Source organism: Balearica regulorum, chromosome 2 (genome assembly GCF_011004875.1).
Source record: "Balearica regulorum gibbericeps isolate bBalReg1 chromosome 2, bBalReg1.pri, whole genome shotgun sequence".
Classification (NCBI taxonomy): Eukaryota; Metazoa; Chordata; class Aves; order Gruiformes; family Gruidae; genus Balearica; species Balearica regulorum.
In genome coordinates, this window is record NC_046185.1 from 40,706,556 (window position 1) to 40,731,427 (window position 24,872).

At 38.5% G+C, this 24,872-nt stretch overlaps 1 protein-coding gene across 8 annotated transcripts in view; it reads right to left on the minus strand.

Moving 5' to 3' along the window:
• Nucleotides 1–24,872, minus strand: part of CHD7 (chromodomain helicase DNA binding protein 7) — a 132,911-nt gene that overhangs the window by 59,644 nt on the left and 48,395 nt on the right. The window lies entirely within an intron of this gene.

Consider the following 24,872-nt stretch of genomic DNA (forward strand, 5'->3'; position numbering starts at 1 on the left):
ACCTAGCAGCATATCTGAAATATTACACAGTAAACCCCAAAGCTTTCTGCAGTTAAAACAGTAGCAAAATGACCAGAAATTCTTGATATAGCACAGGTAAAATTATTCTAGAGATTGTACATAAAGTGAAAGTATAAACAATATTTAGGGTCTTCAACATTTAGATGTGAAAGGAAAGCAATTTTTATTTCAGATATTTAAAAATAGCTGTTAGAATGAATAACTTGTTACAAATGATTCAGTTGCACCGGAATTTGGTCCCCTGGGAAAAAAAAATGTTAAAGTTTGTTTCTAGACATGCAAAAGGAAAATAAAGTATATTCACAGTCTGTATTTATATAAAATTAATCTGCGCAATATACATTGGTACAGCTGTCACAGCAGGTATTTTGATCAGCAGGTGAAGGATTAAGCCACTTTAAAATGTAATATACCATCACATTTTATGTCAAAGATCCACAGCTCCCTACCTGTAATTGAAATAGATTTGTTCCTGCTACAGACTGGACAGAGAACTATCTTAAGTGTTTCTGAACCTGCAAAAGCATCCTATTTCAAAGTCTGTATAGTGTATCAGGTTTACACCAGACTTAAAGTACAGGAAAACCTATGTATAATTACACAAATGCCAAGTGCCTGGACTAAACATATTGGATATATTTGTAAGTCTCTTCCTCTGAATGGTTCTGTTCTACACAAAGATCTGTGAGTCTGCAATGAAAAAAATGTCTAAGCCCTACCATGACTTTGCAGCATTTCAAAGCTCTAACCTGCTTCCTCACTGCCCGCCTGGTTATAAATGCAGGACGACAGCACTTTTCAAGACGAAAAGTAATAGCATGACACCACACTGATGCCTTTCTTGCAACTGCATATTCGATCAGACCATTTTCCTATCCTCTTTCTCCCTCTGTTTCTCTTCCTTTTCCCTAAAAATTAAGTCAGCGTGATTCTAGGGGGAAGAGTTCCCTGTTAGCCGTGGTCACAAAGTCTAGCCATTTGAGGTGTTTGATCCATTGAATTGGGGAGAAGAAAGGTTTATAGCAAACCAGAATTTTACTTCCAGGAATAGCAGTGACTGTGTAACTGTCTGTAGCATTATTCACGTTTCCTTTTCTCCGCTTTTTATTCTAACTGCATTTACTTAGGAGTGGCAAGCGTGCAAATAAATGACTACAAATCCAGTCCCTGAGCATAAGGAGAACTGATGGGCACACACAGACATATACTTCAGCCACCTGGATCTTTTTAAAAAAACAATGCACTTAACATTTAGGAAATAAAATTATTAATATCATTACATGAGAAAGTGAATGCATATGTATCTTTCAAAATATATTAATAACAGTTTTCTCAATGTAAACAAACTGAATCAGTGCAGCCCTAACTATTTTCAGCATTTCTTCACAGTAGCAAAAAACCTCTGTGCCCTATATACACTCAAATACTCAGAAGCTACCCAAGCAGCAGCAGAAGCAAGGCTGTCAAGAAGTTAAGACAAATCTTTATTGCTGTTTGGGAGGGGTACAAGCTAGATACTACAGTTCTTTATGGAAGAGACTCACAGACAAGAGAGAAGGCCTGAATGACTGACTTAAGATCTGGGTCTACTTGGCTTAACTAAGAACTTCCACGGTGACTTCTGCATGTTTCTGTCCTCCACCTGTTTATTAAGGTACTTTTTAGTGCAACAGGGTCTCAGTTACAGTGGAAACTCAGCTCTAATGCAAACCTGATGCACTCATTGCATTAGCACCGCATTAGTCAGCCCCACCTCAAGGCAATTTCATGTTAGGCATCCTGAAGTATGAACCAACACCTCTTCTGGAAATCTGTAGTCAACACAACACGTATCTTCATGCTGGAAAGTTCAAAGACTGGATATCTGTACAGAAAACACTGATCCCAGGAAGTCAGTGGTGCCAATGAGTTCTGCAGTCCAATTATGCATTACATAAAATAGAGAGATTTTAAAATCTTTTAATTGGTTTGGAATTTGGTTGACAGAACTGAACTGAATGATTGTTCTGTGACAAAGAACAAAACTGTCTTCTCTGTACCTCAGACTGTTACATACCTGTACTGTCTAACACTTATTTTTAGGTAGGAAAAGACAGGAATATTACAATGTATCACCGGTAAGTACTTCTTATCCGTCAGTTTTCAAAGCAATACTTTTAACCTACATTTTCCCAAGGTAGTCAATATATTTCTATATTATCTTCCATTTCACATCTCATACATCCCATGTTTTTCAGACCTCAAGTGCAAGTTTCATCAATGTCTTCACCGAGCTATTCACTACAATACTCAGTCCTCTTTTTAAATACTGTTCACTTGCTGTGTTTAACAAACAAGAAATCTAAGTTTTGCTTTCCATTATTTATAAAATTGGTATTGAGCAAGTTCCTTGTGTTTGGCACTACAGTATTTGTTTGCCATATTAAGAGAGACTTTTACAACTATCTAACAGCTTATGTATAAGGCACAACTTTCTAGAACAAATCAGAATTGGTAGTTTAATTTCTTTTTCTTTCTCTTAAGCATCTGATACAGCCAAGCCAACAAATACTAAAACCCACAAGAAATCCAGTAATGCCATGTAAATTTAATTCTATAAAATTTCCAAGTTTGCACCTTCATTAGTGATATGACCATGTCACTGAAATCAATATGAAATTTTATACATGCTTGAGTATTCTCATTACCTTTTTAATCTAATTAAAAAAAATAATCCTTATCTCTCTTCCAAGACTTGTAGGTTGGGGTTTTTTTTGTTTGTTTGCTTGTTTGTTTTAGAAATCTAAACAACAACTTTCAGCACAGTCATAAGCAGATCTGAACATAAGGTAAGGCAGATAGCTTTCCAAGTCTCCACGACAGCAATGTCAGCCCTTCATGATTTGACATTTGTAGCTGTAGTGTGAGGTCTGGCCAGAAGGTAAGGCACTGAGAATGGCAGGAGTTGTTTCCACACTGTAGTACTCGGTTACGCACTACGGAAGACGTCATCCTATGAAAATTCAGATTCTTACTACCTCACAAAGCTTATCCACAAGAGTCATTCTCAGGCTGTAAAACCACTTAAGACTATACATTAGACTTAAATGTTATGCATGAAAAAATTACCAAAAAACCAACTTACTGCCTTTTATTTACAGTACCACATTATGTGCATTGCCAAGCATACAATGCACATACTATGGTTTTGTTTCGTATCATTCACAATCCCCAAAACATTAAGCTACAAAAAGCCAGCTCTGCCCTAATTATGCTTTGGTTATATTTCCTATTACTTGAAAATACATTACTTTTGTCACATGCCACTCCCTTTGCATTTTGGCACACTTTGTAATTCACTTATACGTGATCTTTTAAATTGTAGCACTCTCTCAAAGAAATGGGTGTGATGAACTTTATTTTTCTAAGAAGTCTGTGCCTACACTTTTGCAATATGCTAAAACGGTTTATCCCTAACTGACAACCCCACATTGCTCCCTAGTGTGAAGCTGTGTAGGAGCAGCAGAAATCTAGTGAGAAAAGGAGATAGAAGCAGCTTGAAAGATGCATTTTCTTACCCCAAACCAGTTGTCTGCTCTTGAGAAGGGAGAAAAGGAAGAACAGGCTTTCACTAGTAAATGTTAGATTAAGCCTACCACAGGGAATTATTTCAAATAGTTCTACTTCTTTAAATCTACAAAGGATTAACTCTAGTTACAGGGTCACAATTTCAAATGAAAGAACCCCATTTAAAAAATATGTATATTACAAGTTTTTACCAAAAGATTGAAAAATTTAGCTGTGTACTTCCCAGAAATCGCCTCTCCTGCTGCTTATAACAAAGCCATAATTTAGTATGTTGGTACAGAATTTAATCTTCCACAGGAAAGAAACCAGTGAAGATTAAACACAAATAGGTATTCATCCTATTTCATATTGCAGCAGAATTATTTTTTGTATTATTTGAAATAAGGTGAAAAAGGTGCTCAAAAATATTGGTGTGTTTACTAGACCCACATCTCTTTAAATCTTTTAGAGAAAAGCTGTTTTTGTAAACATTTAACAAAGAACAGATGGCCTGTTTTAATCATGCGAAAAAACCTGGAGCTCGCATTAATACTCCTACCACCAACTACTGGGGCTAGTCACCTCCCTAACCAGCAGCATGGTACAGTCTTCAGTAATACCATTTAATTTTACAACGGACATTTTCTGATCAATTCCCACTGCCTGACAGTTAATCAATGCTATTAACATGCAATATCACAATGCGGGACACTCCTAAAGATCACAGCTTATTAGAGCAAACCAGAGATTCTTCAGGAACTCTGAGGAGTTAAAATAATTTGCAGCTCAACAGGTTACCCAGGATGGTAATATGCTCTTGCCAACAATATCTGAGCAAATTATAAATGAAAACACTATTTGAGAAATTGTTTCTGGAGTGCAAAAGTCTGACTTTTCTGGAATTCAAACTTATTTTTAAACTTCCGAACATCTATCACCAAGATTGGAAAAATTAAAAATGAAGCTGCCTGCATTTCACAGCTGCTGACATGTTTAGAGCTAAGCTCATTCTCTGTCGCCCAAAGCACAGATAGATGCCTCAAACCAGGCCTGTTATGTGAAGTAGCAAGATGGACAGGATGTAGGATTAACCCAGCAAGGGTTAGTGGCAGAGAGGGAGGTTAAGGAGGAGAATCTTTCTGTTGCTTAAACAAGGATTGAACCACAATCAACTGTACTTAAGCACTGAAAGTAGCTGAGTGTTGTCGCTTCCCTAGCTGAGCAGCAACTTGAGCCAATATTGAGCTTTAAGAAGTATGAAGCAAGAGCAGCAAAGCATGCAACATGACTCAGCTAACTTTGTGAAATTTAAACATTAGCACCAAACAAAAGAAACAAAACCACTCCTTTTTACCAGGACTACTTTCATTTCCCTCACAGGTATTTCCAGACTCCCTGGTCTTTTACATATTTTAAGAAAAGATCTACTGTAACCACACTTTATTTAAATTTTCTTGAACTTTGGTTTAACAACTACGTTGTATAACAGTAGAGCAAGCGCTCAGTCAGTTCCCACTGGCTCAAAACCGCAAAGCTCTCCAATTTGACATCTATACAATGGATAATTTCACATTAGGTAAATCATTACTGAATATTCTCATTTGCAGCAATTGCAGCCCTTGTAAATTATCACCTTCACTTTGGAACAGTTAAAACAGCAACCTGTGACCAATGAAAGTTCTTTTAAAACAGAAGACAGACTTATAGTATTGCTTCTGGAATCAGCTCTACCTAGTGCCAGAGAGATCACTCGGTTTTGAATTTGTATCCTTCCTGATAGCACAGTCCCCAAGGTGTTAAAAGCCATCAAACGTAGAAATTGCTCCACAATTCTTCAAAAGGTTAATGAAAGGATTCATCATCCCTCTGGATTATTTAGGACAAACTACTCATCTTGACAATCCTCCAAACAAATCATTTGGAACCTTTTGGTGTCATGTCTCTATGCATTGCTTTGTCCCTGCAATTCTCAACTTGTCTTGTCAACGCTTTCACAGCATTAGGCCTGCCTTGGTGCTCCCTCCATCTGAAGCACGCTTCGGCTTTTCTAGACCAATATAAATACTTCGCAGACATTGTCTGTCTGCAAAGCTCACATATCAGTAAAAACTCCAGAGTAAAAAGGCATCAACACCACCTCTGAAATTGCAACCAGTACCTATATTCAACAACAGTACAGCTGTATAGTAACTAAAGCCGAGAAACATCCTCAAAACTATGCTTGCACCCATAATTCTTTCCAAAATCTGTTTTACCAATCAGTTTCTCCTCCTTTATTGTCAGTGATGATCCCTTCCCTTTTCTGTGAAACTACGGCCTTGAACTGAAGATGTATGTTTTTTTCACTTTAATATATGAAAATATTACCTTAAAATATTTTGGGCAATGTGATACTGTTTAGAATCATCTCCTATCTCAATACTTCAGAAAAGCCTTTAAAAACATTGCCGTTGTAAAGGGCCAACTTGCATTTATAAACCAACAAGTGGTGTCACTGATCTTTTCTGCAATAAAGGGAAAGGCATTACACCAGATGTGAATGAAGACTATTTTGCAAAGAGACTCCAAAGGAATCTTGTAGTTTACTAAATGTCTTGCCATACTTCTACAAAACACAGATGAAAATGTATGGAAAACAAAAGTTCTATTAATACCTTCTTAGCAAGATATAGCTTGACAATGAAAAACTATTTTGTATGAAAAAAGTTCATGTTTTAGTGAAGTGCTGCCACAATACCATTTCTGAAGCAAGTCTTCCTGCTCTGTTACTACTAATGGAGACATTTTTGAACAGGTGCAACAACTAAAAAGTTAAAACTTGCTAATCCAAAGTTTTCAGAAAAACTCTGAATCAAAACAACTTATTTTGATGCTGGCAGCATCCTAACATGGGATGGAAGTGATTAAAACCAATCTTAATGCCCTCAGCCACCACTGCATAAGTACACTCATTGCTGATTTGGGGGAGCTGAAAATATCACCCAATTACTGTGTGTGGAAGAATAAAAACATTCTATACAAAATACAGAGCTCCTTGAGTCTCAGCATAGCTACAGTATCACTATTATTTATTTTCTGGTCATGTACTCTGTGGAGTAATACAGGTTACAAAAGATGAATGACACCAATGTGGCCATCCAAAAAGCAAGCATCCCATTATATTTTGTAGCAATCATATAGAATCATAGAATCATTTAGGTTGGAAAAGACCTTTAAGATCATTGGGTCCAACCATTAACCTAGCACTACCAAACCCACCACTAAACCATGTCCCTAAGCGCCACATCTACACGTCTTTTCAATACCTCCAGGGATGGTGACTCAACCACTTCCCTGGCAGCCTGTTCCAGTGCTTGATAAGCCTTTCGGTGAAGAAATTTTTCCTAATATCCAATCTAAACCTCCCCTGGCACAACTTGAGGCCATTTCCTCTCATCCTATCACTTGTTTCTTGGGAGAAGAGACCAACACCCCCCTGGCCACAACCTCCTTTCAGGGAGTTGTAGAGAGCAATAAGGTCTCCCCTCAGCCTCCTCTTCTCCAGGCTAAACCACCCCAGTTCCCTCAGCCGCTCCTCATCAGACTTGTGCTCCAGACCCTCGACCAGCTTCGTTGCCCTTCTCTGGACACGCTCCAGCACCTCAATGTCTTTCTTGTAGTGAGGGGCCCAACACTGAACACAGCACTCGAGGTGCAGCCTCACCAGTGCTGAGTACAGGAGGACGATCACTTCCCTAGTCCTGCTGGCCACACTGATACAAGCCAGGATGCTGTTGGCCTTCTTGGCCACCTGGGCACACTGCTGGCTCATATTCAGTTGGCTCTTGACCAACACCTCCAGGTCCTTTTCCACTGGGCAGCTTTCCAGCCACTCTGCCCCAAGCCTGTGGCATTGCATGGGGTTGTTGTGACCCATCACTGTTTTGTGCTCACATAAAGTGTGAGATATTACTAAGCCTATGGAATATCCGCCAGTGCAATGAGCGCTGATAGTTTGTTCACAGCTCCAAAACAACCAACTTATCTCATAAGAGAGGTCTTCTGGTTCCTGACCTTTGATCAGAATCAACATCAATGTCGATCAGAATCTCAGACAACTACCACCCCTACTATATAATGAAGCGTGCATGCTCCAGATCAGCTTTCCATGTAAGAAACCGCAATAGCTACCACACTGATTGTATATGACTGCTAATGCGATGGTCCACAAGACAAACATTAACACTTTTTTGCTACAGATTACCTCGTAATAGATACTTAGCAGTGTAAGATTGCTCCTTATGCAAGCAAGGCAGGTCCTAAATACTACACAGCAGTAGTCAGCACAAGCCTGACTCTCCACTCTCCATCACCCCTGCGTAGACTGGTCAAAGACTTCTGATTTTGTCAAGTTTTTACTAACTCTAGCTGTAGAGACACATAGAAAGGGTGGGACAATTAGGTACTGAATTTTACTGGCAAAAGCCGTATCGCTCACATTGACAGCTTGTGCTTTAACTCAAGCCTGCCTTTCCTGCACAGCCACGGTTGAAGGAAACCTCACTTCTGTGTACGCTCCATTATCAAGCAGCAGACATGCCAGAAACACGCCAACATGAGCACTACTGCAGAAGTTTTGTGGAGTTTATGCTATGCAGTCTATACTGACTTGTATTTAAAAATGTGGTATTTTCTTTGTGAAGTTACATCTGTGAAGTTACAACCAAGCACAGCTATCAAGATACCCAGTGCTTACTAGAGAATTCCTTGGATTACAGAACATCCAGGAGGTTTACCACCAGTCTTTTCCAACCCCTCTAAAACGAGGTGGTGGCTGCATATCTCCAGGCAAGACAGGAAAGTCACGCAGTAAAGAACATGCCAAGATGAAATGCTTTCCTGAGAACCTAGTACAATACTTCAACTTCTCCAGGAAAGGGGGAATAGGGAAGGAAACACCTTCACATATCCAACTAAAACAGTAATATTGAAACTGCTATTATTAAACACGTAAGCCTTATAAAGAGTAACCTAACATCTTAGCATACATACAGGCTGAGTTGTTGCTCTTGGTCTTGCCTCCCCGTTCTCCCCACAGCCCTGCAGCTCCACTGTGAAAGTGAAGCAGTTCCTCCATAATAGTAACACGCAAACACCCTCCCTCCTCTGGGCATGTTTCACAGCCACAATTTGAAATCCAAGGTCCTGAGGGAAGAGGGGATGCGTACTGCCCTATACATGCAGCTTCCTTCCTGCCCCAGCAGAATTCCCTCCACTCAACTACTGACTGTCAAATACACTGAGATCCACCCTCTTTGATGGGTAACCCATTCCTACATCACACTATATTGCCATCGTCACAGGTTATGGCGCTCTGGTACCACCTATGATTTCTACTTAACACCCTGTCCCCTACCCAGTAAAAGAAAGCCCAACAAAACAGTCCTGACTGACTTGGTGTATTAAGTGCTTACAGCCTGCCAATAGTAATTAAAGCGATACACGTCCCCTAAAATATTTTTTTCTCTACAGAAGACTTAAAGTCAAGAAAACCATTTTAAGAGGAACCTTAATTAGCTCATATCTACTTCTATCAGTACCTCTCTACAGTTATCAAATCTAAATCACAGTAACACAGAGCAAATGGCATCAGGTTTATAACTAAGGGGGAAATCAAAGACCAGCATACTTGGTGCAAACGCTGCTGCTTCTGAGTGCAGACAGCCAAAAAAGTTCTGCCTGTCCTTTCACTGCTGCAAGCAGCACTGGCAGCAAAAGCGCCACATGCCACAACAGCAAGGGTGTTCTTTTCTGGTATTTTTCCCCTCCACCTCTTCTAACCCCCGAAAAGAGTTAACAGGAAAACTTATTTAACAGGCTATATATGTAAATATATAAGGTGTGAGGTAGTAAGACACATGTATCTTACATGTTTACATAACTGATACATAATATTAAAAAGCAAAAATAGAAGTCGTATATGTAAATTCAAAAGTGATACCTCTTTTTTGATTTGCACAATCTCTAATAAAGTATGCTTTATTTGAATTCAGATAAAGTACACTTTATCTTCTTATATTTTACATCAAATAAAGTGCACTTTAATCTAAGGAAGGGAGAACAACAACAGAGAGCAAAGCAGCAATTTTTTTTTTTTTCACTAGAGGAAGCAAAGACTAGCAGGCCAGGAAATTTTTATTTCTTCTTCCTGCTCTGCAGCACCTAAAGATCAAGTAAAGACAAGCTTTAGAAATACCACCTGTTTGATGGACATCCTATGATCCTTAGTTCGTTGCTTGTAAGGACAGTACAAAATGCTTTATAACTTTAGTAATGAATCAAAAGGACCAAACGGCAATAAATACTGTAAGGAAGTACAATAGCAGCAGAGCTGAGTACAGACGGGAGCAATGTGGATATAAGTGCATATTGCACCACTGCGTGTGTACGTTTTGGGTTTTTTTACATCATGCCTGTGCCAGAAAGTCCTCAAACTCAGCTTTATACACTTCATGTCCATGACTATGTGCCACACTTGTGGTACACACCATCATGTCCTCTCTTCTGCACCTGGATATTTTCCAGTCACTCCCTACCAGCCTCACGAAGCCTTAGAAAGACACTAGTCATAGCCAGTTCTCTTGGCCTTCTTGTGGTAAGTCACACTCTGCCTTGCCATGCACGCCTGTCCCAGGGCAGCCTCTTGCCCCTGTTCTAATGCAAGGGTCTGCAATGTGTCTAGCCCACCTCCGGGGAAAGCCGGCTCTCAGGAGGCAAGCTGGGGACCTCTGCTGCCCACCACCAAGCCCCCTCTCGTATAAATGAATAAGGGCAGCAACTGAAGGGCTTTACTTCATATATGCATCAAAATATAAAATATAGCAACCACCAGCAAAATGGTTTCAAATGTATTTTTTAGACAGTATTTTAGCATACAGTGTTTGTTCCAATATATTAGTAAGACTTCAAGATAACTTCTCTATCATTTTCCTAACCCCTTCCTTATATACCCAGGAAAAGAAAAGCCCAGCATTTTTGTTTTAAAAGTTTTCTCCCATCAGATTCCAGACTTGCTAAACATGCATGTTTATGAAGCCTGCACATATTAAATAAAAAAGTAACAATCAACAGTTTAATGACAAACATGCATCGAATTATGAGGCTGACGAAAAGAGGATGAAATTCATTGAGAGCCTTTACCAAGAACTTTATCACCTCTCCTATCTGCGAGCCCTCATGAAAAAAGAGCAAGTTTTCCCCAAAGGTAGAAATATATATCATGTTCTAATAGCTCAAGCATCTAAGGCCATTGTCCTTTTCTTAAGATTTCAACAGATTAAACATAGGACTTGAACCCATGAGATTTTGTTCCTGTTCCTAGAAAGGAGGTCCCACCGAAGTCCTGTGATACTTCCACAATACCATCCATATGTATTTTTATTACATAATAAAACATTCTGAATTCTTCCACGGTTTGCAGCAAGATTTTTTCAATTTCGCCAGGGTATCTTGCAGATAGAACGTACCAGCATAAGAGCTTAAAGCATTAGAAGAAACACTGCCAGCACAGATACTATACTTGGGTTTCAGTTCAGAGCTCACAAACTTTTAGTTCATCAATATATTATTCGGATTACTTTCAACAGACCCCACTAGCCAAACAATACAATACTCTTTTTCTTACCTTGCCATCTCACCCCTCTGCAAGGTGAAGTTGCACTGTATCCACAATCAAAAATCTTTTTGATTTGTTTCTTGCGCTAGTGCTTTGTTTTAGTTTCAACTGGTACTCAGGGCTTTCCTGCTACAAATTTTTTAAAAACACGCAGAATTCTCCAATTCCATGGACTTCTAACACTAAAATATATAAGGTACCATCAAGGCACTGAAAGTTAAACCTAGTCTAAACCAACTTTATTATTTTTCTGACTTTTCATCTCTAAGTTTGCTGACTTACTCTGATGAAGACAGTCTCATTTCAGAACTTCCCCAAAAAGCCGTATTTGGTAAATGTTTTCCAGTATCACAAGATTATATCCACAGTAGCTCAATCATCCTGTCTCTACTGTTTATGTCTACTCCAAATCTCAAAGTGTTTTATTTGTTGCTGTTTCAATCTCACAGTCCAGGTGAGCATGCTTAGTACTAGGAGATTCACAATTTAAAATGATGTAAAAGTTAACATTTTGTATTGACATTTTAAATACCATTTCCTTAGTTACAAAGAAGTTCCACATCAGAAAAGAAAAAGAAACTCCCAAATCCCACTATCACTTTTATTTATATTAACTGTCCCTAGTACCCTAGTAAGTTGGAGTGATTTTTCTAATCCATTTTTATCCAATGTTAGATTGTTCTTGTCCAGCAGAAATTTAAAAGCTTTCTGCAGACATTGACCAAATGAATCACCCTGCAAGTGAAACAGTAAACATGCATTGTTGTCTCAGGAAAAAAGTATTTAAAGGTCACTGTAACCCTAAGAAAAAGTATTACAAATTATAAACATATTTTTTATTTTTGAATGGCAGTCTAAGTTATTAAGTATTTCAAATACTTGAAAACAAAGAATAAATATCGTTAGTATCACTTATGAAACAAATTCTACTTCCTAGTACTTAACTTTTTACATTAATATTTCTAACAAAGGCTGACTCCTCCCTAGTATCCAGAATTTCTGCCTCATTCAGCATACAGCATGGATAAGACTCCTAGATTAAATCAGATCTGAATGACTATGGTATTATCCTGAAGACAAGACTCATGTTACCTTGAAACCTTAACTACAGAAAAGGGAAAGACTGAAAGGAGATGGTCTGCGATGAAATCAGTGAACATCAGGCAAGATAAAAGATAATTTACTGTCCTTTTTTTCCACCAGCCTCAACTCACTGTGATACTTTTCTATTTTTTTCCAGAAGAGGTTTTTGTGGGGGGGTATTTTCCTCCCTTTTAAATTACATACTCATTTCCTTCTAATATGGATCTCCAGCAAAGGCCTTGCCATGGACCCTCTTCTTGAGAAGTGCCCAACCATGATTGTAAGACAGTACCTACTTGGACAACAATGGATTCAGCATTAGGGCAACACAGCCCAGAATAAGGTGCACTAAGAAGGCCTAAATCCCGTATCTATCACTCTGGCCTCAGGCAACTCCCTGTCCCTCTGCCTTGGTTTCCTTGTATATAAAATGGAGAATACACATTGCAGGATTGTTTAGAAGATAAATGCATTAGTGGTTGTTGAGGTTTTTCCATGTTATGTTTAAAATTACCTAAAAAAAAGCTCATTTAACTATTAATTCTTTACTAAGATATGAAGGGACACAGTGTAGGAGGAGTTTCATGAGATTCAGTGCTATTCAAGATTGGGTGTACTGGACAATATACAGTAAATAAATTATCAGGCCATACCTCAAACAACAAAACCAAATGAATTAAATAGTTACTTATATCACAGATCTTCTGCAGGTAGAAAAATCTGTGTATGGTTGCATACACAGATTACATCCTATTTCATAGGCACAAGGAATGTGTCGTCACTGTCCTACTTCTGATCCTTCTTAACTTCCAGCTTTGCAGCTTCCCATCATTCTGTAAACATAATCACTTAAAATGTATATTAAATTACGTATTTTAACATTTTCTATAACTAACTTTGTTGTTTCATGATACTTTCAACAAAGTATATGCAAACATAACAACTAAAGACTTCTTGCCAACTGTACATACAGAGGAGACTCTGCAGATGGTGATAACAACTGTAGTTTTCTGAATGCCCTCATCACGCCCCTCTTTCAGAGGCACTGATGCTTACAGTAATATAAATACTTAAAAGCTCTAAGGTGTCACATATTAAGTGCATGGGGAGAAAACAAAAGAGTTAAAAGCTACTTTTTTTCCTTACATACATATATACATATATATTCAAATAGTTAATTCTTAAGTGTTCTTTAAACTTCCTCTACTGATACCTGACCTCCTTTTCAAACTACAGCTGTTTCCATGTTCATGGTCCAATATATCAAAAAACAACCAACAAAAAACCCCCACAAACCCAAACAAAAACCCTGCAACAGAAAAAAAAAAAAAAAATCACTTAAATCATGTGGGTTCCTCCCCAGTTATATACTCAAGAATTAACATTTTCCATACTGTCATGCAGAAGATACGCAGTTCTCAAGTTAACTAAGTTCTATGAAGATAAAACACATCGGAAAGGCAGGTTTTTGTTTCCTTCTTCCATCTCTAAACAGAAAAGGAAAATAACCTGAAAGTACAATGACTTGTGAGATGGCTTTCTTATGTTTTGTTTTAGATACACTCCTAAATAGTTAAGGAAAAGCAGTAATTCTAGAAAAGTCCTTCCGATTAACCACCCTTTAAACACCTACACTTGATCAACTCATGGAAATCAGAGGGCAAAAGGTACAATATATCTTCAGCAGTGATGCATTTTACATCAACGATACCTATTTTACGAGAGAAAAACTACTGAAGATTTAATGGTGCCAATTAAAGAAGCCAAGAGTTTGCATGGCTCAATGGCTGAGTCATAGACCTTTTCCCTATAATAGGTTCCATTATAGCCCTGAGCTCAAGCTGTGGGAAGAGGACTGCAGATGAGTAAGAGGAATTTGTATTTTTAAATGTTATTGCAAAGGAAGGTATCCTTTAAGCATCACGCAGCTGCAACTCTAGAAGCTGTAGAGCAGCTTGTGCTTACTCAGAATCCTAGTTTTAAATTAGATGCTCAGAAATTTGTGGACACCTCAACTTCAAAACACTATGGAAGAAATTAAGCCCATCAGTGCAAAGCCCTTACAAATTTAACTAGCATTTCATATGCATTTCCAAATTTGAAATACTTCAGTACTTGTAATTTTTGTGCTATGCTATTATTATCCTTGACTTTTGGTATTCATTTATGTTTACATAAAACAAGGCAAGACTGTGCAGCTGAAGACTAAAGTAGTTTGTCCTTAACCATAGGATGTCTATAAACAACAACTGGTGTGACGTACAATGAGAAAAAGAAAATTAAAATGTTGAAGTGCCTCTTGAGATGGCTCCCAGTAAACTCAGGGAAGTATTTGTGCCATAGTACAAAATTCTGATCATCCACCATCAACAATTAGACCTCAGACACAGGTACAGATTATCTTGAAGGGGAAGTCCAAAAGGAATTTAACTTACTTTAGATAGATTGCCATTTATGAAAACATCGGCAGATCCTAATACAGGCAATAAAAAGAATTAAGATGGGTAAAAATTGGCACCAGAGCAAATTGAGTGTAAAACCAGTGACTAATAAATTTAGGACAGAAAATCAGATGCCTGTTCCAACATTCAGAGTAATCTGATTTGGGTATGAATTTCAAAAAGGAGTACTGGGAGCAAAAGCCAAGTGTTCTTTAAATTGAAGTTTGATAAGGTTATGAAAAGTAGTTCATAAGATGATACATGCGACACCTGGAGGCTCAACTCAAAGGCCCAGATCTTTGTAAGTACTTTGCTCCTAACGACTGGTGACAGTAAAAAATCAACAGCAAAATCTTGTTTAGATTAAAAAATAAATATATTGTAACAAATGTAATCTGAAATATGACAAACACAGAACATATTAGTTCAGAAATGAGTTAAATATGCTTAGAATAACCATCTATGTTTAATTTTCTAGGGGAAGGAAATCTCTATTAAGCAGATTAATAGAATAGGGCTGGTCAGACAAGATTTTTGTTGCAGAAGTTTTACCTTAGAATCTAAAAAAAGGGGTTGGTTACCCAAACAGCTTCCATAATTACGCTGACGAATATAATCAGAAAAAAAGTCTTAAGTATTACCTCTTTTATGAGCCTTACTTCACTCACATCCTCAAATCATCACATCTATGAACACAACTACTCAAGATACCCTAAGGAAAACCTCTGTTATTTCAAATGTTTGTATTTATAACATCTTTGACTAGAAATTGTCTTCATTCATATCATGATTGTCATACAAAATGCAACAGTGCTGTTTAAAACAGGAAGGGTTACTTTTAAAATAAAGATACCACAGTCCCAGTGTCCTTTTGCAATAGCTTTTCTGTTCCCTGGTTTGGACAATTTTCCCAAAATAATACAGAAGTAATTTTTATTTTTAGGTACTCTATAGAGGACAGAGATTTGAGAAAAGCAGAAGTAAACATTGATGAAATTACCAGTCATCAGTTGTTCATTTACAGTTACATTATTTAAATATTAGTGATATACTTGTAAGGAGTGGGTTAGTGCAGGAGATGCTGGTATCCAATTGCTGGGCATGTGTCTGAACTTGCAACTAAAAAGACTCCTGAGAGAATTTTCCTTCTTTCTAATGTTGCGATGGAAAACTTGCTCCTCCTCAAGAGCTTCCTACACACAACATCCCTAATACAAGAGATCTGAATCAACCAGGATAAATAAAGGTAGAACAAATTCTTCCCTCAAGAAGACTGGCTTGCCATAGAAATTACCCCAGAGCTCCCAGACCAGAAGCCCCTGGCCTGCTTTGACGGCTCTCCAGATCAGTTAACTAACAATGTAAACGCCTTCTCCCATTCCCATCCCCACCCACTGAGACAATTAGGTGCTTCGTGTTGGGAGTGAGTTTGTGCAAGTTAGTGTAGAGACACTTGAAAGAGACAGAGAGGAGCAAGAGTTTTTATCTTTTACACCTCTACTAGTAAGTATATCAGTTTTGAAGAGCAAGACAATCTGCAGATCATACTTCAACTACTTACAGCCCAGATTTTCTTGTATAATATATGTGTTCCCCCCCCACAATGTTTTCCTTGCTTTACTTATGAATACAAGCGTCTACCTCTTGAGCATCTACAAATCACAGAGAATGTTCCTGAGTTAAAAGGAAAATAACACTGGTCATTCTGCATTTGAGACTTGCAAGAAATAAACTGGTGGTTTTCTAGGACTGAAGGTAGATATTTGCATTTGCACTGCTAATATTCCTTTTTATGTGTAAGTCCCCACAGTTCTGCACGAGAATTTTTGATTATCCAATCAGACATAATTAGTAGAAGCCCTTTAAGTACAGAAAGTTACTTTCTGAAGTGGTTATATTTTGGATATACTAAAAGACAAAGCAGAACAGAAGACTACACCCAAAGTCTTTTTTGCCTTTTTGAGGACATACAAACAAACGCACAGAAGTCAAGTTGAGGAACCAGCGGTGTTAACTCTTCTCAAGGGAGGGCTGCTGAGGCGGGCGCCCCTCAAAGCAGCAGGCAGCGAGCGAGAGCCTGCCCAGGCGGTGGGGCGGAAGAGGGAGGAGGTTTGTGGCCGCCTGTGTAACCCCAGGCACGCCACCCGACTGCACATTTCCACCCTGTGAAATGGAAACAGTGATCGGGTTTGCCTGCCCTGCCAGCACATTCCCACTGACTCAAAGGTTCTCTGATGGAAGAAGTTAACAGACATGGAGGGTACGTATCACAGGCTAAAGCCATCTTTTTCTAGCTGGCTTACTAATACTAACCTGTCAAACAACTCTGGTAACTGTGGTTTCATGCTGTCACTTTCCACTACAAGATTTGCAGCCCCACAGGGAGGTTCAGTTATGCCCAGTTCCCTTCAAATCCAAGGGGCAAATACAACATTTTTAGCATATGCTCTCTTCAGTCTTTCCGCATCCTTTCCAAAAAAAGTGGCACTGTACGATCCATCCATTACTTCCAGGTGAGGTGAGGATACACCATCCCGATCAGCCAACACAGAACTCACCGTTGGCACTCCCCCCTAAAGAGATCATGGAATGATAAAATAGCTTGGGTCAGAAGGGACCTTTAAAGGTCATCTAGTCCAATCCCCCTGCCATGGGCAGGGACATCTTGTTCAGAGCCCTGTCCAACTTGACCTTGAACAGTTCCAGGGATGGGGCATCCACAACTTCTCTCCGCAACCTGTTCCAGTGCCTCACCACCCTCACAGTACAAATTTTCTTCTTTATATCCAATCTAAATCTATCACCTTCCAGTTTAAAACCATCAGCCCCTATCCTATCACTACAGGCCCTGGTAAAAAGTCTCTATTTTTCTTATAAGCCCCCTTTAGGTACTGGAAGGCTGCTATAAGGTCTCCCTGGAGCCTTCTCTACTCCAGGCTGAACAACCCCAAGTCTCTCTGCCTGTCTTCACAGGAAAGATGCTCCAGCCCTTTTATCATCTTTGTGGCCTCCTCTGGACTTGCTCCAACAGCTCCATGTCTTTCTTGTACTGGGGACCCCAGAGCTGGATGCAGTACTCCAGGTGGGGTGTCACAAAAGCAGAGTAGAGGGGCAGAATCACCTCCCTCGACCTGCTGGTCATGCTTCTTTTGAATACAGTTGGCTTTCTGGGCTGTAAGAGCACATTTCCGGGACACGTCCAGCTTTTCACCCACCAATACCCCCAAGTGCTTTTCTGCAGGGCTGCTCTCAATCCCTTCATTCCCCAGCCTGTATTGATACCGGGAGTTGCCCTGACCCATGTGCAGGACCTTCCACTTGGCCTTGTTGAATCTCAGGAGGTTCACATGGGCGCACTCGTCAAGTTTGTCCAGGTCCCTCTGGATGACATTCCGTCCCTCAGGGGTGTCAACTGCACCACATAGCTTGGTGTCATTTGCAAATTTGCTGAAGGTGCACTCAATCCCACTGTCTATGTCATTGATGAAGATATTAAACAGTACTGGTCCCAATACACTTTGCTGGGACAGGGGGTCCCTACACCTTGCTTTAAGATGTAACTGCTGTCATTTCAGACACCAGCCTGAGCAGATCTCATCTGAAGTGAGATGTACAACACAAAACTCTGTTCTGTCAAATTTTTTCTCCATTTTTTAAGTTTTTTAATCTGTAAGCCTCTAGTAATGGAGATGTAATTCCCTTTAAAAACTTCCCATACGCTATTGTTGCTTAGCATATAAACCTGCTCTCCTTAACCACCCTTCCCAGGCCACTTAAAAGCAGTTCACAGGGGACTTCAGAAGTACACAGACCACAGGTTGAAACCACCGACTCAAAGAAATCTTAACGGATACATGTGAGATACAAAACCAAAAGAGATCGTCAGTAATCAACTCTATTTTTCTCTTGGGGTGGGAAGACAGCAGTTCTGTAAATGGCCTTTCATTGCAGTATTTTATTAACTTCAGCATGACAAAGTGGGCTTGAAATCACAGACTTGTTAAAAAGCCTTTGATGTTATATATGCTGCCCAAGATCCATTTACGTCAAAGAGCCCAAGATACTTCTCAAGCTGTAGTTCTTTAGGCACAGCAACAAATGAAAAAAGCCTTTGAATATGTTATCTAATATGTATTTATGACATGTCACAGATAGGCCTTTTCCCAGCTCCCCTAGTAATTGAACTAAACTAACAATTAAATCAGAAAGTGTCATTAGAACTGGAGAGGAGGGGAGAGAAAAAAAACCCCAGCCAAAAACCCCCACGCTTCATTTTCTGTGGACAAACACTTTATCCAGCAGTACCAATTGAGATAACTCTTAATTATGTCTAAATCATACTTTAGTTCTCCAACCAGTTTGATTAACATTGTTCTATGAAACATTAAATACCATATCTTTAGTATCCTAGCTCCAGTCCTTCTTTACACAACCTATAGTTAAATGTAAAAATCCCTATACGCGAGTCTTAAATCAGACGTGCCTACAGCAATATCTGGTCTAAATTTTGTTTTATATTGTAGATGGAGAGCTGTGCCTGAAGCGACCCTTTATACCTAACTTACCCCTCACTGCCAGTATCAGTTTCTGAGTTACATTTCCATGTGTACAGCGCGGCAGGGAACTGCAGGAACAGCTCTGATGTCCCCTGCTCGCCACGGCTGCAGAGCACCTCTCAAGCACACCCAACAGCAATACTGGCGATACAAACCAAAACAAATGGTTAACAAGCAACCTATGTCCAACAGCAAAGATTCCCTGAATCCCGGTTTAATCCTTAGTTGCACAACAACTTGTTTTCAGCAAGTTTTCCCGGAGTATTTCAAAGGAGGCCAGCAGAGAGAAAGACTTCAGAACTAAGTAGCCTCCCATATTGTCGGCATTTATCCCTATGTCCGCAACTGATAATGCTTGCCCTGGTAAACATGTGCAATATCCTATTAGCAAACTGAGTGAGAGATGAATAGCAACTATGAAATCCAAAGGTTTAGCCTAGTTTTAATGACTATTTCATTATACAAATAAACCGTGAGGTCAAATTTGTATGGTAAGGCATCACTTTAAATTCAAACATGCGCTGCATATTATAACCTTCCCACTATATTTAGCAACAATTGGCTGGTACAGAAAGATTTCTTCCAAAAATAAAATAAAGCACTTCATATCATTCAGCGCTCACATGTAAGGAAAATTACAGTTCTATCACAGTTATCAGAGTCTTGCAGGGCCAAAAAAGATAGGCAGTACCAGAATGCAAGTGGATTGAGGGCCATCTGGAGAGAAAGGAGACGTAAAAGGAGAGTGGAAAAACCAGAGTTCATATTGACTACGAGATATTAGGAAGTTTGTTATGAAGCTTGTTATGAGTCCTCTCTCTCTTTTCTTACAGAACACTAAATAAAAAAAAAAAAACATGGAAGCAGTAACTTCTCAGTTACTGTGGTCATTATGGGTTTGGTTGTGGGAGTTAGGGAGACATAATAAACCACAATTTAATGAGCACAATTAAAATTGACTAATGTTTTTCTGATTAAACTGATTATTCAGTCTGGTTTAAGAAAGATGTCTGTTGTAGGTGGGTATACATTCCCTTCGGGAACTCTTGTATCACATAGCAAAATTTCGTCTCTGTTAAAAGTAACAAGAGTTTATATTTAGCAAAATATAAAAAAAAGTGAAAGATGAAAATTGAGTAAGTGTTTGGTACTCCCTACAACAGGTTACATCAATATAGCAAAGATACATTTGGTGCTGTTTACTGAGGAATAAGTGTTGCAAATACTTGCAATTTTCCACAATTAAAAGGTGAATAATATTCCATAGAAACCTGCCAAGGTCCAGAAATTAAGATTTCTTGACATTCAACTTCTACAGCAGCAACCCATGCAATATGAAGCCACTCCCAGAAGTTCTAAATTTTTGTGCTTATTCAGAGTAACATATGAGCTGCTGTCTCCTAAGCCTGGCTAACACAGTAAAACTGCTGAGGAAGAGTACAGGACAGAGTTGCATCCAGACCCTCGGTACTGATTCAGCGATGAACAGGTGATGGAACAACAGAAGCAAAGGAACAAAGATTCTTCCAAACCCAACAGTGGAGGATCAGAGATCAGCTTGTTTTCTTCCACCTCTTGTATAACTGCACTACTCTCAGGTTAACCTCTACAATCACAAAATTCCTACACAAGCGGGAATTCCTACTTTGGATTGTTAGACTGTTTGTCTCTGTCTTCTTCAGCTGCACTCTCAAGCAAGAGCAATAGTGGAAGGAGTGACAAGGAGAGAAGAGAGAGGGCATGTTTTAGAGTAACAAATATCTGAGTAAGAACTGGAATCTGGAGTTTTATGAATTTGGGTTTTGAATAAATAATAATCTTTATTTCCATCATCTATATGTTCCTCTTGGTAAACAGGGGCAACATTATTACCAACCTCGCCCAGAAACGGAGAAAATTCTAACTAAATAGGTGATATATCAAGGTCAGTAAAATCAGAAAGAATGCTGATTCCAGAGTTTATAAATCAAACCCACACTCAGATCACTAAGCCATCCTATCTCTCAGTTCTGTTTCCTCATAAAGACGACTAAGAAATTAATCTTGAGTTTTATTTTTAACTTTTCATGCTTTTAAACAATTCTCTATGTTGAAGAAAAAAATCCCATTCAGTGGCTCAAGGAAAACAATTCATTGACAGATATTGGAGGCATCCTCCCTCATTTCAATGCACACATCTAATGAAATTGTGCCAAGCTCTCTTTGCTAGAAATGGGATGTTTTTTCACCTCTTCAGTAAGAAAATAGCTGCAAATAATTCAGTTGGAAGAGGAAAAATGTCCTTCTTTTCTAAAAATGAAAACATACCTCTGAAATCAAATCAATCATTTATATTTGTGTGAAAAAAGGAACAAAAGGTGAGAGTTAAAAAAAAATTGGGAGAAGTTGGAATGTGACCTGTTTGTCACTAATTCAGTAAAATAAGAGAAAGCTTTGACTTCTAATGGAAGTTTTAATTTATCAAAATTTGAGGGAGGACTCAAGGGCTGGTTACTGAGGGCAAGTGGTGCAGAAACTTGAGCTGTGTAAGGGTATAAAGGGTCTGAAAGTGCCAGAGGAAGAGGGAAAGCCCCCATCTTCCCTCACCAAGCATTCCCACTCCCACACCACCACCTTGGGTAATCTTGTGGTCAACACAGTAAAGAGATGCGAGGAACGTGAGCTGGCCAGATAAGCCAGTTCACCAAATGATCAGGTGTGCCAATGCAAGGAAGGAGCTAAGGTTCTGTATCCCAGACCTCAGCCACCTTTATTTGCATGGATTTATTTTTTTTTTTTTTTTAAAGCAGATTAGATATTGAGAACTACTGAGTTCACACAACTATGCTGGGAAGCGGCAGGTGACCCCTTGAGCTTGTCTGTCCCCATTTTAACATGGACATTGGCCATTTTCCTCTCTGTTCTTACCGCTCAGCACTGCTCCATCAGCTCAGCTCAGCCTTTCGCTGCCCCCTCCCTCATCACCTGCCCACGCTTCCTACTCTGCTCCCACCAACTCCCAAGAAGCTGCTTCACCATCTTTAAACCACACCTGTAAACTGGGAATTTTTCAAAAGAAAGATCTGTACAAACAGATGCTTTAATCAATGTGATCAAGGGTGTTAATCTCACTCCTTAGCTACAAAACTTTACAACTCTGTTGACAAAAGAAGGTACCAAATATTTATAGATTATATCTCTAAAGAAAAAAAACAAGCAATTTGTTTCCAAAATCCAGACCACATTACCACCTGTATAATATATATCCATACAATTAAAAGAACATTGATACCTAGAAAGGAAAGCTCTCAAAGAGAATAAAGAAAGGAACAGGAGGGGTACATAGATCCAATTCTGATATGTTGTTCAGGTGAGACCAACCCTTTTTAAAAATACCATTCCAGTATTTTAACTTCGTAATTGTTTGGTTACCAGTTCTTTCATTGTAACTCAAATTTGAAAATTCAAAATTGAAAAGCACTGGCTGAGCTGAGGGAGAAAACAACCTCTACAGACAAAAGTTAAAAATCGAAGTTCAAAGTGATGATGTCCCATCATAGTGGGAACCCAGACATTTACTCTGCCCAGAGGAAAAAGGAGAGGACACTTATGCAGGTTTGTGACACTTGCTTTCAAGATACAAGCAAAGGCAGATTAGTTTAAAACGGATGTCTCAAATTCCACGTGAAAGAGCAGGATGGAAGACCAGGAGGAGGATCCATAATAAAAAGGCAGGAAATTGTTACTTTGCCTGCAACTTGTTCCTTATTAAAATTGCCACTGTATTTAAAGAAATAAAAAAATAAATGAAAAAAATAATCAAGCATTTCTCATTTCATTTGTCCCAATTTTCCATCCTTGTAAGTTATGCAGGCTGATGATGATACAGACACGAGGGTTTGTATTAGACTATCAGCTTTCAGTCACAAAAAAAAAGCTTCTCTGAAACAACAGATTTAAATTTGTTCAAATAAATATAGGAGAACGTGTTCTGCCATGGAAAAATAAGACGATTGCCAAATCCCACTGGAAGTGACCATCAGCAGATAAGAATACTGTAGTGAAGTAGCAAGCAGCAGCATAAGTTTAAAAACATTTCTAGTTAGGTGATTCCTCAGATAATGCTAATGATTTCAAGAAAAAAAACACATTCAGGTCACCAACATATAGAAACTTTCAACATATTTAAGCCTACAAAATCAGTATGCTGATGAAGACTTGTGTTTTTATGCTAATGCTGCAAACTGGCTTTACCCAAAACTCCAGAGCAGATAATATAATGGCACAAATTATTTTCATCATGGTCAAATCATGGCACCTGAGGGAAGACGTATTCTTGAAGTTGCTTGTACCTCCCTAACAATAAAAAAAGACCAAAAAATCCATAACAAAACCACCTCAAAACTACAAGTCTTTGGCCCAAAGACCTATTCACTGAAGAATCGCTGCAACCTCTTATTTACAAAAGTAAATATAGCGTTCTCAAGGGTGAGGAGAACGTGGATAAGTTAATATTAACCGTTAGACTGGAATATATCTGAGGAGCTTTAGAACATGAGCTTTTATCCAACAAAGTATTTCATATTAATTACTATATCCTTTGAGAGACCTGCATGTGAACTAGCTCACGGATGGATCAGGTTATCAGCATAAGAGACTATTCTAATTCATAGAGGTGAAATAACTTCAATACGTTTAAGCAAAGACAGCTTTAACGGTCTACTCTTCTTTTATTTGGAAAATTACAGTGTACATTGCTCACATACATAAGTCCTTCAGAGCCTCAAAATACAGCGGAAGTCTGTAAACTTTTAAGAAAAATTTACTATTATCAACCTTTATTTTTAGATGGATACTATGGATTTTCTTCTTAGCTTTTCTTTCATCATTCTCAACAACTTCTGATTTGGCCTAGGTTTGTAACATATATTTTACATAAATATACATGCACATGTATACATATCTACAGATAAAAATAATATAGAATAATATATATTTTTATATACAGAATAATATATATTTTTATATATAAATTTATATTATAAATTATTATACTTATATATAATATATAAGTTTATAAAAATATATATTTTATATATAATAATATAGCATAATCAATCAAGGTTCAGTATTAATGGGTTTTAATTCCACTTAGTCTAGCACCTTCAACAATCTTGCCAACACACACAAGTTTGCTGGTCTATGAACACTAAAAACACTTTGAAAGGGAAATTAGAATTTCCACGGGCAGCCAGGAGATTTTGCTGAACGTGCAGCACAGACAGTACCCAAGACAACCAGCTAGCAGTCACGGAAAATAGCCTCTGCATCAAAACAAAAAGTACCAAATGGTGTTTCTAAGTTTTAAAAAAGTTTGGAGTTGTTCTACTTATTGACAGGAAAATAGTGAAAAAGCTAAAGACTCAAGGGATGACAAAGCTCAGAGTTCTCTCTGGATCTGTGGGACATTGTGTATGAATATTAATTTATGGGAAAAATCTTAACCGCCTGAAATGATACCATTTCCTACTAAATAAAATTATAAGGACACCATTGAAAGATAACCGGTTACGCGAAGCCAGTAAGGAGATA